Raw genomic sequence first — 14,594 nt, forward strand, 5'->3', positions numbered from 1 at the left:
ATTTTAGAAATGAAGTCAAGAGCCATAACTTCCATGTATGGCTCCAGTTTGGAAAACATCATTTAACCATGAAAAAGTATTAACTACCGTGAAAAATTTATTGCTGTACCCACAAAATAATAAGTAATCTGTAGAATAAAGACTGGGAAACTAAAGTTTTTTTCTTTCTAATTTTTTCTTCAATAATCTAACTTATGAAACAATTTTCTATTGAGAGCCTACTAAATGTCAGACACTAAGAACAGGATACTATAGAAAACAAGGGTGTAACCACCCCTCTTGAATATTTTCTGGTTAAATAGAATGAGAAAATCTACAGGTGAGACAGAGTTTGGAAAAGGCAAATATCTAAATAAAACACAGAGCAAGGCTCCTAACAGAGCAAGGAAGAAAAGAGCAAGAAAGGAAAAGAGATATTAAAGTAAGCCTCCAAACAGAGACAATGAATGAACTGAGCTCTAAAGAAATAAATAGGAGTTGTACAGAATGATCAAGATTATCAAATTCCAACATGCCCACGATAAGTTGTTTACCACATGAATTAGCAAGTTCCACTAACTGAAGTTGACTCAAAGCAATTTGATTCATGTTTGGTGAATTTGTTCTCATACCAAAGAACAACCTCTAATTTTTAAGTTTTGTTTTAAATGTAAATGCTAACAATTTTCTTGTTAGTTACTTAGTTAGTGATTTTAAGCATCATGGAAAGAACAATAAAGCATGAGCTGAAGCCCCTGTACCCTATAAGTTAACATCCCTCTCTTTATTTCCTCAATGACTTCAAACTCTGAAAGTGTCATCTATACACCTTCTGACCACAAGTCTTAAGAAATGTAACAAGAACATTTCTACACCCATCATTTAACTTTCTTATCTCTAAATATTTACTCCTTAACCACCAACAAAACAAAAAGACAGCCTATTGAATGGGGGAAGATATTTGCAAATAATATATCAATAAGGGGTTAATACCTAAAATTTATAGAGAACTCATCAAAAACCCAAACAATTCAATTAAAAAATGGGGAGATCACCTGCATACACACTTCTACAAGGAGGACATACAAACAGCCAGTAGAGTTATGAAAAAAATGCTAAACATCACTAATCACTAGAGAAATGCAATTTAAAACCCCAATGAGACATCACCATATACCTTTCAGAATGACTGTATCAATAAATCAACAAACAACAAATGCTGACAAGGATATAGAGAAAAGGAAATCCTCATGCACTGTTGGTGGAAATGCAGACTGGTGTAGCCAGGGAGGTTAAGGGGTAGAGGGACTGAGCAAAAAGGAAAAAGGACTCATGGACATGGACAACAGTGTGATGACTGCTAAGCAGAAAAGGGTAGAATGGAATTAAATGGTAATGAAAAATACAATAAAGATTAAATTAAAAAACAGTATGAAGTTCCTTAAATATTAAAAATGTAGTTGCCTTATGAACCAATAATTCCACATCTGGGAACATATGTGAAGAAACCCAAACCACACATCTAAAATACTATGCACTTTTATGTTCATTGCAGTGTTATTTACAATAGCTAAGATATGAAACAATCCAAGTGTCCATCAATAGTCAAGTGGATAAAAAATGTGGTGGTACATATCAGGTCTATCCAGAAGGTATCCAGTGATGTAATATGAAAAATAGAGACTTTTCTTGAAGAAGATAAAGACACAAGAAATGTTGTACATAGGACAACGATGCCTTAGGTCCTCACACAGTTCTCCCAATGCCATCATATGCCCTGTGGTATTTTCCTGAATTTCATCAATGGTCTGAAATCTCTTCCATTTCAAAGGTGATTTTAGTTTGGGGGAAAAAGCCAGAAGTCACAGGGCACCAAATCTGGGCTGTAGTGGGGATGAGTCACCTGGGTGATTTGATGTTTCACCAAAAACTCTGCACCAGATGTGATACACAAGCAGGCACATTGTCATGATGAAGCTGCCAATCACCAGTTGCCCATAGCTGCAGCTGTTTCACTATATTGCATCTCTTAGTCAATGAAGAACACCAAGGTAATACTCCTTATTAATTGTTTGGCCTGGAGGGACATAGTCCTGATGGACAGCATCTTCCCAATCAAAAAACACATTTAACGTGGTCTTGATCTTGCTGTGACTTTGCCATGCCCTCTTTGAGCATGGAGAACCAGGAAACTTCCACTGGGATGATTGGACCTTCATTTTCAGATCATAGCCATACACCCATGATTCATCTCTGGTTATGACCTACTTGAGGAAATCTGGTTCATTGGCAGTGGTTTGAATCAAGTCATTAGCAACTATAGCATGATGTTCCTTCTGCTTTGGTAGCAGGAGCTGCAGAACAAATTTTGCCATGACTCATTTCATGCCAAGATCCTAGGTCAAAATCTCAAACACAGTAGTTTTGGGGATCCCTAGATCAGCTTCTAGTTCTCACACTGTCAGTTATCAATCTTTAAACAGGCACAATGTCATGATGAAACTGCCAATAACCAGTTGCCCATAGCTGTGGCCCTCTGACTCATCTGAAAAGTTACCATGAAGGAATATTCAAATTTAATGCAAAATTTGATAGTGATTCATTGCTCTCCTCACGGTCATTTTGAATGTGACAGCCACACAGTACACATGCTCAGTCAATAGTGTCTACCACTCCGAATGACTAGTATATTTACCATGGCTCATGCAAGCACATTCTAGCTCACTCTCATTAGCTGCCAGGTTACATCAATGTCAAGCAAAGTGTTTTTGTTATATTAACAAGGGCTGGACTTTTTCTGGACAGACCTAGTGTACACAATAGAATATTGCTCATCCATAAAAATAGAAGGGAATCTTGCCATTTGTGACAGTATACATTCACCTAGAGTGTATTATGCTAAATGAAATAAGTGAGGCAGATAAAGACACATACCATATGATTTCACTTATATGTGGAATATAAGGAGCAAAGTAAATGGACCAACAAAATAGAAACAGACTCACAGATACAGAGATGGTTGCCAAAGGGTAGAGGAAGTTGGTGTGGTGGATGAAAAGATGAAGGGATTAAGAACTACAAATTGGTAGTTACAAAATAGTCACAGGGAAGTAAAGTACAGCATAGAGACTATACTCAATAATAATGTAATAACTATGTACAGTGCCAGGTGGGTGCTTGAAATATTGGGGGAATCATTTTGTAAAATATATGCTTGTCTAACAACTATGTTATCCACCTGAAACAAATAGAAAATGATACTGAACGTAACTGTAACTAAAAAATATAAATTTAAAAATTATATACTTACTCCTTGAATAACTCACACCTACTGAGCCAAACTTCCCCAAAAGTTTCTTTCTTCCTATTTCAATGAAAACACTCTTAACTTCAGGCCATGACTGAAGCTCACTTGGTGAAAAGAGCAGTGCAGTTAAAACCCAAAGATCAAGATCCAATGTTTTGTTCTCTATTTTGTGGCTTAATATTAATCATGCAACTTATTTTTCTAAGTTTTCCTGGACCTAAGAATTGGCAAATGACGAAAGTACATGAGATCATCTCTATGGTCCCTTATGGTTCTTACATTTTATAATCCTGTTATAAATCAGTCCAAATTACAAAGTTTCTCAGGGTTCTGCATATTTAAATTTATTCTTTGCTTTTATTTTGTTGTCTTTATTTTTCTGTTTGCTTTTATATAACCACTTTGATGGATAGAACCCCTTCATCTGCCCTTTGCAAAACTTCATAATCTTTAGCAATTAAATTAGTCAAGCTGACATAACTCATGGCCTTCTTCAGACTAGAAATTTTGTTGTGAAAATTGTACAACTAGAAACTTGAGCTATAAACATTTCATAAAATTCAATTTTCCTATTATGTATGACATTTTATTTATTTTTGAATTTTACTGACAGTTTGAAGTTTGCCTGAACCAATGGCATATAGTGCCATCTAAAAAAAAAGTAGTATTTATATTTGTTCTGGCCTCACTTCATGCTGTGTTTCTTTAATGCAACCTAGCATGAGACATGTGATTTGAAGGATGCTCCTGTCAACTACTCAGAAAGAGGAGTGTGTGATCTCAGTATAGTTCAGAGTAAAGAGTTTCCCACCTGGTAAACCCCTTTGCACAGTGGAAATGATTATCCTATGCGCTGTCAGTCTTACCCAAGAAGTTCAAAACGGATGGACCCGGACCATATTGGTCCTTTAGGTCTTCAAAGGAGATCCTGCTAAATAAAGATAGGCCCTAGACTCCTGGTCCCATCAGTTCATAAATTATGGTTTTTTAAATGAGAGTTTTAAATCAGCTTTAAAAGAAAGCACTAAAATGGAATTTCATAAAACACAGAACCAGGAAAATTGAAAATGGGAAAAACTTAAGGTAGTCTAACATTGAAGAGTTTGAAGGCATTATTATTCTACTGCTATACTAAGTAATCTAATATTAAATGACCCAGTTAAGAGAAAAACAGTGATAACAAAGTAAAAAATATTTTTAAAAAATGATTTACTTTACTTTAGAAAATATTTTGAGGTTTTTATTAGACCAAAATAGGATAATTCAATTTCTACACCATAACAAAGTGTAAGTTTGGTTCTTACAACATTTAAGTTCATATAACTGCTTGGCCCTTGATACATGCTTAGGGATAATGATTATTATACGGATAATTTTGATCAAGAAGTAATATGAAAACAGAACAATTTAAAAGGAAGTTTCTCCCTTGGATTTAAGAGGTCATCCTTATTTATCATCATTTAAAAAGTCTTGGTCTTTAAGAAATATGTGTTGACTTATGATATGAATTATATTAACAACTCATGCTTTTAAAATCACTGATACTAAGAAAACTATTGCTTGAGGGCTTGAATTATTTCTGAAATTCAGAGGCTCAAACCTGAGTTAATTTAATGTGGTAATATAATTCCAAACTAAATTTTAAATGAATATATGTGTATTAGTCAAAGACATAGTATTTTTTGAAACAAACTTTGAAGCAATCGATTAAATAGTAAATTCTTTTTGCTTTGTTTTAAGAACTTGGTGCATGTTTTCTGGAAAATGATATAACAGAATTAAAAAAAAGGCCTTCTTTATTTTAATCTGGTGAACAACTGTGCAGTTTTAGACTCTCAGCACTATTTCAGATTTTTGAAATTTACTTTTTTCCTTCTTGGCTTGAACTTTTTTCTTTGTTTTTTTTTTCTTTTACTTTTAACTGTGTCACTGAAGCTTTAACACTAACTTTAATGAAGTGGCTGAACTTTTAACCTTTGAGCCCAACACACTTTAAACCTATCACCAATATCCACTGCACTTTTTCTGTAGTTCTTTATCAGACACAGTAAGCATAAGCCTTTTAGTGTGGGGGACCTTATTTACCTGGGCTCTTTGTAGCAGCAAATAGTAAGGATTTCAATTCTTTTACTGTTGTTACTCAAGATTCTCAAAGGGAAAAAAAATGCTGGAGCCTTGAACCTCCTACCCTCCCCAACTCTGCTTCTTCATTGGCAATTGGACCTCATATAAAGAGGTCCTGGGTGTCAGCTTTCAATGAAAAGTCATTTATTCATAGCCTGGCCTCAAATTTACTAACAGAAGAGATTGTTTTTTACCAGGTTGTGCTCCTTTGCAAACGTTTCCTATCTATTCGGCCACTCAGTCCACATGCAAGGCAGCATTTCTTTAGAGTTCCCTCCATAGACAAAGGGCTGTGATACTTTCAGGGCAATCAAAGGGAAAGAGTACTTTTTAAAATGTAGAATTTTTTACTTACCCCTTTTTTTGTGCCATTAAACACTTATAACTGTCACGTCAAGCCACGTCCTTTTATGGGGAGCCCCAGACCAGGCAGATCTCTGTCTTATTTGTTTGAGGAGTAATTTGATGAGCAGCGAACACTAGAGGGGAGCTTACCCGTTCTGGAGAGAGAAAGCCTCAGACCCTTTGGGAGAGGATCAGAGCTACTGATTTACACAAGTCAAGCTAAGATTTGGTCAGCCATGGTTCAGAAGTCAAAAGGTCAAGGATGGCAGGTAACCAATTTATTGTCATTTTCCAAAAAGGCAGGGAAGCACAAGTAGAATTGAGAAGTTTAGAAGCTGTTCATGCCATGTTACAAAATCTTTTTTAAACCTCTCTGGAGGCAGTCTTAACACGCGGAGTAGAATTACAGAGGCTTTTTTTCCCTTTACTATGACTGTCTGTCATTTAAATGTCTAAGGAATGATGGAATGAATTATCATAAAATTTTGACAAATTTGATGGCTCAAGCAAAAGGGGGAAATAGGCATTCTGATTATTAGGGTTCTAATAAGACATGACATTTAAAATGAGTTTACATGGCAGTTAGACCTTTGCTTTCACCCCCCTCCCCACTCGATTTAAAAACACTGAAACTCTTTTCTTTGGAAAGGAAACAACTTATTTCATTTTCTCCTCCCTCTACTTTAATGAGCATAAGTCCTATTTTTACCACTTACACCTTTTTATCCCTTGTAACCACAATCTAATTGCTTTCTACAATTTGCCTAAAATCGAGAAAACTTAAAATGTATCTTGAAAGTTAGTACGATATTTTAGTATAAATATTTAGTAAGAGATTATTAGAAAAATTAAGCAGCTCATTCACTTGTCATTAGTGTTTTTTCTGTGTCATCTTAGAGTAGATAAGGTGTATTTATTAAAAGAATGATTTGCATTTCCTAAAAAGAAAAACAAATAAGAAATTAAATAAAAAGGGATTAAATAAAGTACTGAGAAACAAATTTGATTTCTTTTTATTTTAATTTTAATTTTTTTGCCAAACAAATATCAAGTCCTCTATATAATAAAGTATCTCATTAACTCACATGAGCAACCTCTATAATGATGTTCTTATTACTTTTTTATATTAATTTACTTTATATTGCTTTTTTAAAAGCATGATACTTCTTTCATAATCAGTCTGACCTTTGAAAACATCCTGAACTTTTAGTTTAAAACTAAAATAGTTTGGGACGTTCTTAAACTATATACCTATTAATGCTATTAGAAAACATATTTCTGTACAAATAAATTAAAATCACTTAAAAACATTTTTAGAATGATTTTCATTTTGTCAGACTTTGACGACTAAAGTCAAATGGAAAGAAGCACTTGGTTTTAGTAAGTAAACTCCATGTAGATAACATGGTAACTGATCAATCCTGACTTATCCTAAAATGACTATTTACACAAAGAAAAACATGTAATTTCATATGATTTTTCCTGGTTATATAAAAAATGTAGATTTATCTTCTCTTTCTATGCATTTTCCAGAACTGCAGTGACTACATCTTTCAGATTCTCTCCTTATCCTAGTGGTAATTCCCCAGAAGTTCATTCAAGGCTAGTGGACATTGTCCACAGACCTGGGTAGAAATATATACTTTATCATACTTATATAATTGAATAATAGAGCAGAAAGAACTTGAATTAAATGTATTAACTGTAAGTTTCTAGAATTTCATAGTATAGAAGCAAACTGCTGGACTACTCATGAAAACCTATCAAGGTGGCTGCTCTAGCCCTCAAATGCATCCTCTACACTCTGCCCGTAGGTGAGAATAAAATTGTGTACGTGACAAATAAAAGAAACATAATAAAAACTGATTGCTAAAGATTTGAAATCAAGTGATGAATTTGTTTTTGAAGTACTTCATCTAATTGAATCCAGATCGCTACATAGAATCACATTGGAAAATGTGGTTAATGATATGAGAGTGTATGTTTTTAATATCAAATAATTCTCACAAAGGTTGTTTTAATAAATAGATAAATAAATATTGAATGTCTACTATGTAGCAGGCATTATATTTTAGTCTGGCTTACTACTGTGATCAAAGCAAGAGAGGTGAATAATATTATGAAGCTCACAGTAGAGCAGGGGTTCACATAAATAAGTGGGCAAGTCTAAAAAGGTAAGAGTAGATAACTGTTGGTACATGTAGGACAAATGCCTTACCCAGATTTGAAAAATCATGAAAGGTTATCAGGATAGATGGCAAAACAGCTTGAATGGATGAAAATAATTAAATTATTGGAGATGGGTAGGGGGACAGTGTGAAAAAAGAGAATGTTTGGAGAAAATGATCAAAAGAGCACAACGGGGTGAAGAAGAAGGACTGGCATGAGAGTGGTTGGTTAGCATGAGCCATAACATAAAAGAAGTTGTTAGTCACATTATGAGTTTGGCTTTCTGCGGGAGTAAAGAGGGAGATTTCAAACAGTTGTAAGCAGGGAAATGATGAAAGATTTGCATTTTAGAAAGTTTCTTCTCACAACAATGTAGAAAATGGATTGAAAACAGAGAGACTGGAGGCAAAGAGTTCATGCAGGAGAGATGACTGTTCGAATGAAATCGGTGGCACAGACTGTAGTGAGCGGTAAGAAGTCCTGTCTGACAGAAGGGGAAGTGAACAGAAGTTAGATCGAATGCTGTAGAAAAGAAATCGTCAAGAATATAAATAGTATATTAATAATACCACATTACTTCAACGTTACATTTACTGTATCTATGTGCCAACCAACCACAACCTGAAATATGCTGAAGTGGTACATTTAGGAAGCAAATGACATAAACAAGTTCAGTCATCTATCTACTCTCCATATCTTAAACACCATATTTTGATATGCAATCAGCTTTTATCATTTTACTGAGAATGTGAAACTTTTTTTAACCATTTTAGTTTCACTAATACCAAGTTTAAAAATTACCTATCGTTCACATAAAATTACTTAAAACAAAAACATCAAAAATTGATAACAATTGTGGCATATTTGGAATCATAAATACTTGCCAGCTGATGAAATCTAAAGAAAATATTCAATAACTTACAAATCTTCTTTTCAATTTTAAAGTTAATGGCAATGTTGAAAACATGCACTTTAGGAAGAGACAACAACTTATTTATAAGCTTATTTTTCATATAAGTATACATGGGAATGTTTGCAATAACCTTTTATCTTTATGTTTACTTACTCATTCAGTAAACTATTTATTTTATAAAATATTCACAAACATTTATGCAAATTTTATAATATAAATGCCAAAAAATTCTACGGCATGCAAAATTTCCTCAATCCAGGCTTATTATTTTCAAACACTGTTGCAGATAAGAAGAAAGGAAGAGAGGAGAGAATCACTTAGTTTGCAGCAACTAATTCACCCGCATTTTGAAAACAGGCCCAGGGAAAAGGTGAGAGTATGTATACATAGTGAAAGTAGAGATTTACCCAGAATGTGTGATACCAGAATTTACAATTTTGACAGGAGTATATTTATTGCTGGTCCCTGCAGAGGAAGTATGGGGACAGAATCCTCCAATCTGGTCATGTTTTTGGTTTCATTGTAAATATCCCCAGTGATTAAGCTGAAAATTAGAATGAGGTGAGGTCAGAGCATAAGTCAGGCTACAGAGTGTGGAACATAACTTTCCTGTTCTTGATTTAGATGTCTAATGCTCACTTCTCTGATTAGAAAAATATTTTCAGTGCCCTGGATTCAGAGAAAAGTTAATATTTATTTTACCACTTATATCATTTTAGTCCTTGCGGTAGGCAGGCTAAATGTTAGAGGAAAAAGAGTGGTGTATATTTGCTAGTTGTTGATATTTCCTTAAGATTTTCAAGCACCATTACACCCAAAATTTTAATTGCTATGAAATCTATAAAAGATAGAGCCACGTATCTTCAGAGTGCTTGTGGAAACAAAGTTGACTGAAAACTACTACGTATAAAATGTTAGGTGAAGCCTGCATAATAGAAATATCATCATCCTACAATTTTTAAGAAGACTTTTATATCACTTAAAAAAAGTTTCCTGTAAGTAGAATACTATAAGACCTTGTTTTTTCAGTACAATCCCCTATGTCTGTTGTCTTGGTATAATTAATAATGGTGACCTTCTGTCTTAAAAATCTAAATTTAGATGATAAAATACATGGTTACCAAATAGATGCTTGGGGCAACACTGGTACATAGTGCTTCAAGAAGGACCTCCTATGTCAGACATCATGATAAAGGGACATGGGTTTAATATTAAAAAGGAAGAAGATTTGATATTCTATGCTTCTAAGAAATATTAATAAAGACAAGAAAGTTACAAAATTGTGAGAGCTAATAACAAAATTGTGTAAAAAGGCACTGAATGTATGCTTTTACCAGTTGGTGAAAAAAGCATGCCAAGCTACTTAACCTTTATTCATTAGGTTTATGATTGTATTACTTTTTAAAAATGTGTAAGAAATTTCTATAAATGAGTGCCAAAAGTGTCTCTGATTCAGGTCTCTATGAATGGTGATTGTTGGATAATTCTAGTATTGCTCCTGAAGGGTGAGGAAAATTTATCCACCAGTGAGTGACACTATTTTTTGTTGTTTAGTGCAAAATTTTAAACTTCAGACTATAATTGTTTGTTAGTAACCCAGTAGGAGATGCTACTTACATTACCCTTTGCTCATTCACATGAGTTCGGTTGCATAAATGGTGCGAATTAGGAAACAGGCTGTATGAAATTGGGAAATCTTAAGTGAAATTGATAAAGAATTGAAAGTGCTGTCAAAAGACCCTGTAAAATCAGTGGCTTGCAATGTGCTAACTGTGTTTATTTGCACTTTCAAAGTTCGGATTTCCTCATACATTTTCATACTGATGGAGATAAAATGCTAAAGTCTTAAATCCCTCTATGCCATGCTGAGTTGCTAAGGGCTGTTGAGTTTTTGTTATTTCTCCTCTCGAGTTAGCTCTGATTATGCCTGCTGAGTGAAAAATTTGTATTTGCCGACAGAAATAGGAGCCACCCCACGTGCACTTGCACTCAGCAAATGCTCCAATACATCACAAAGATTTGCTCAACCTACCTTCAGAGGCCAAATCGAGCATGTTATTTTCTGTTTAGATCTGATTCTGGAGCCGATCAGTCAGAGTGTTTTCCAATCTCTGATTAAAGCAAGGCCTACAAAGCTGGAAGTGTTCACACACAGTCTCATTAGAGTGCTGGATAGAGTGACCCAGGCCTTCTAGCACAAAGCTCTGAGTGAACTTCAAATATGAGAGTGCATCAATCAAATCCAAGCAAGGCTTTTATGTCATTTTTCTACTTTGCCTTTAAAGTCCTATAGGAATGCCCTTTCCAGCTGTACAGCCGAAAAGCATTCAATAGAAACAAAAAAGCAAAGACATCCCAATCCCCTTCCCCCACCCCAATGGGTATGGTTTTACCTCCCCCACCAAGCACTAGAGAGTCTTCTGTGCCTTTTAAATTATTTAGTATGTTCAACAATGCAATGGAGAATATATTCGCATCACTCAGTGGTTTTGTATTAATTATTAGTGCCCATTGGAAAGGGAAACCAATAAGGTCAAAGGCAATCAGACTGCATATTGTACAGTTTAAATAGAGGTGGCTAAGACATAGAAGGGCAAATGAAGCAATATTCTTGGAGACTTTTCATGCCCTGCCCCCAAAGCTAACTCCCAACTTCACTTCTTGCTTTGTTGTCGTTGTTGTTGGTTTATACAATTATGAAAACAAAGACTCAAAAGAGTAAAATCAGAAAAGAGCATCAAGAATCTTGGCATGAAAGATGATAAGACATAAGTCAGAGAAAAGAAATCAAGCATTTAGTTAATGTTTGTTTTATACACTGCCCGGGGCACTAGAACCATTTTCAAAAATACATCTTTAAAAGATACGCATAAAACAAAATGATATAAATTTGCCCACTAATATCATTAGAGGAAAATGCATTGGTGCAGTTAGCAGTGATTATTAAATTTAGGGACTTTGCTTCAAACATCAGGCCAAAAGACATTGTAAAACAAGACACATCAGAATGAATTAAATAAAATGAGCTTTTGAAGCCTGAAAATAAAAAATTGTAAGCCTGAAATTTGTAAGCCTGAAAATAAACAATAAAAAATAAGAAAAAATAAATTTTTCTACAGTATAAAGTTTCTTGAATTTCACTCATCTCTTTAAGTAAGAGAATGGTCGAAGAACCCAGGTAATCCTCTGTTGATCCAATTAAGACCAACACACTGAAAATATAGTGTAGAGTACAGAATTGGGCAGATATATTGCTTTTTCAAGGGAGTTCCCTGTGTGTGTAGATTTGTTTTCATTTCCAAACTTTACTAACTGCAAGGCAGATACTACCCACACATAGCACTTCACCCAGTCAAAAATATTTCAGCATGTAAAAGAGTGTTTGAATACACATGCACACGTGCACACACACACATATATGTATATAAAATTTTAGCATGTGTTTCTTTACAGGCTTCAGATGTTTGGAGGAATTATGCAGATTTTATAAATGAGTACCAGAGCATTATGCTACTTGATAGTGTCCCATCTGTGCTTCCCCTGTAGTGTTTGACGGGGCATCTGTGTAAATTGCTTTTTGTTGTTCTTAATTGGTTTATTGCATAAAAGTTAGTACGCTACCTGATAAAAAACTTTTGTCCACTTAAGCACTTTCTCCTTCTAGAGCTAACTTTCATCTTTAGCTCTAGTCAGACTTCTTCCTTTGTAGATTTCTAAACTAAAATAATAAAATAATATTTTTCCTTCATCTTATATTGCATATTTTACCATGCTTGTGTGAAGACAAATACTGAGTGTATGTAATAAGTTAATCACCCCAATATTTCATGTATTTTAATATAACTTCCCAATAAAATATCTCCTAATGTACATTTAAGGGCTATATTAGGAAAACATTTTGAAAAAAATACACCTTCCTAGGGAACGAACACATGGTCCTGAATGTGCACGAGTCTTTCTTTTCTCCCAGGGTACTTTTGATTCCACTTAAGAGGAGTCATATCAGCATAGTACCAAGAATCTTGATGAAATGACAGGAACAACAAAAACAAATCAAATTATGAAACCAGTTTCTCATTTGCTCTCTTTTGTTTAGGAAAAATATGAGAAATCTCAAATGACAAACTAAAATTTTCACTTTCATCTCAATATGCGCCCTCTGGAGAGGCAACACGAATGAGAAGAGAGAGACATCCAGGACACAGGATAAATCCTGCAAATATTGTATAGTTAATAAAAATCAGGAGAAGTCCTGAGATCATTTTATGGTTAATATAAATCATTGGTTAAGGGCAAAGGTTCAGAATCCAACTCTGGTGAGATATGTCACCTTGAGAAATTTTCTTCCAGCTCCATGCCCCAGTTCCTTATGTTCAAAATGATCTCTTAATGGTATTTACCACACACGGCTGTTGAGACTATTAAATAAGCTTACATTTGTTAGTGCATAAAAATGTCTGACATGTAATAATTGCTCCAAAAATGTTAGCTATTTAATTAATTGTGGTGAGAACAACTATTTGCTAGATGCATCTGAAAAAAGTGCTATTACTTTTCCAAAAATTAAAATACATATTTTATATAAAAATTTAATTTAGAAGACTTATATATTGTGTAAGATATATTCCCTTTTAGAATAACCAAGAGGATAATCCTGAAGGAATAAATTTTATTTTATGAATCTTTAAGATCTAGCATACAGTCTGCCAGCTTTGAATTATATAACTTTAGAGCTAATTTATTTCTTTATCTGATGTTGTGTTTATCATACAGTTAAGCTTTGTAAGTTTTAAATGGTATACTAGATAAACATTTTTTTGCATTTTAAGCCATATAAATTATTTGTCCAACTATGTTAACTGTACTTAGTGGGCACTGATATATTGATCTATAACATGATGTACCAATATTTGTACTCTATTATGCTGTCAAATAGATTTTTTAAAGTACATAGATTTGAGTTTAATCTTGAATTTACCATATCTAAAAATTTGGAAAGCCTGTCAATGAGGTGCACTCTTGTTCATCTAAAAAAGTCAGTGCAAATGAGTTAGCTAGAAAGTGAAATTTGTAAAAAACATTTCAATATGTGAAAATCAACATCAAAATGTCAACTGTTCTGACTTGGAACAAATCAAGTTAGGAACTAAACCCTCATATTATATAAATCTACAAAAGCTTAGTAAGCTCTAGGAGTGTTCTTAGACTTACGTATGAAATCTTTTCTGTCCAATGGTATAAAATGTTTAAAAGTTACTCTGAGGCTAAAAATACTATGCATATTACCTTAAGGTTTAACATATAAAGGGTTTTAGCAATTGCTTAAACACACAAGAGCAAAAAGAAATATCAGTTTGATGCCAGTAATAAAAACTACTGAAGAAAAAATATTTTGTATAGTTTGTTTCCACATGTATAAGATAATAAAATCATAATCAAATCTTTAATTTTTGATAATACCTTAGCTGAGTATCAGCAATACTTTAAAGTAGTGATATTTCACAGTAAGTAGGACAACATCTTGCCTCTACGTTTCCTCTTCTTAGTATGTTCACCTTCACAAAGATCAGGAAATTAAAAACAAAAATCTCAACAGCACACACATAGCATTCTGATAAGTTAAGATCAAATAAATGTTTTTAAAGTTCTCATGCCTACTTTGAGAGATTTCAGAAATCACATCTGTATGTGACTTTCCAACCATTGAGGATTTTTTTTCTTTTTATTCAAGCATTAAACAAATTATTAGGTACCTGT

At 33.8% G+C, this 14,594-nt stretch overlaps 1 long non-coding RNA gene across 1 annotated transcript in view; it reads left to right on the plus strand.

Moving 5' to 3' along the window:
• The first annotated feature begins 5,905 nt into the window (after positions 1-5,905).
• Positions 5,906-14,594, plus strand: part of LOC128627288 (uncharacterized) — a 40,595-nt gene continuing 31,906 nt past the window's right edge. The window contains exons 1-2 of the long non-coding RNA XR_008391458.1: positions 5,906-6,024; positions 9,124-9,207. This is a non-coding gene — a long non-coding RNA (uncharacterized LOC128627288). The remainder of the gene's footprint in view (positions 6,025-9,123; positions 9,208-14,594) is intronic.

The sequence above is a fragment of the Artibeus jamaicensis genome, unplaced genomic scaffold, assembly GCF_021234435.1.
Source record: "Artibeus jamaicensis isolate MK-2021 breed Jamaican fruit bat unplaced genomic scaffold, CSHL_Jam_final contig_373, whole genome shotgun sequence".
Classification (NCBI taxonomy): Eukaryota; Metazoa; Chordata; class Mammalia; order Chiroptera; family Phyllostomidae; genus Artibeus; species Artibeus jamaicensis.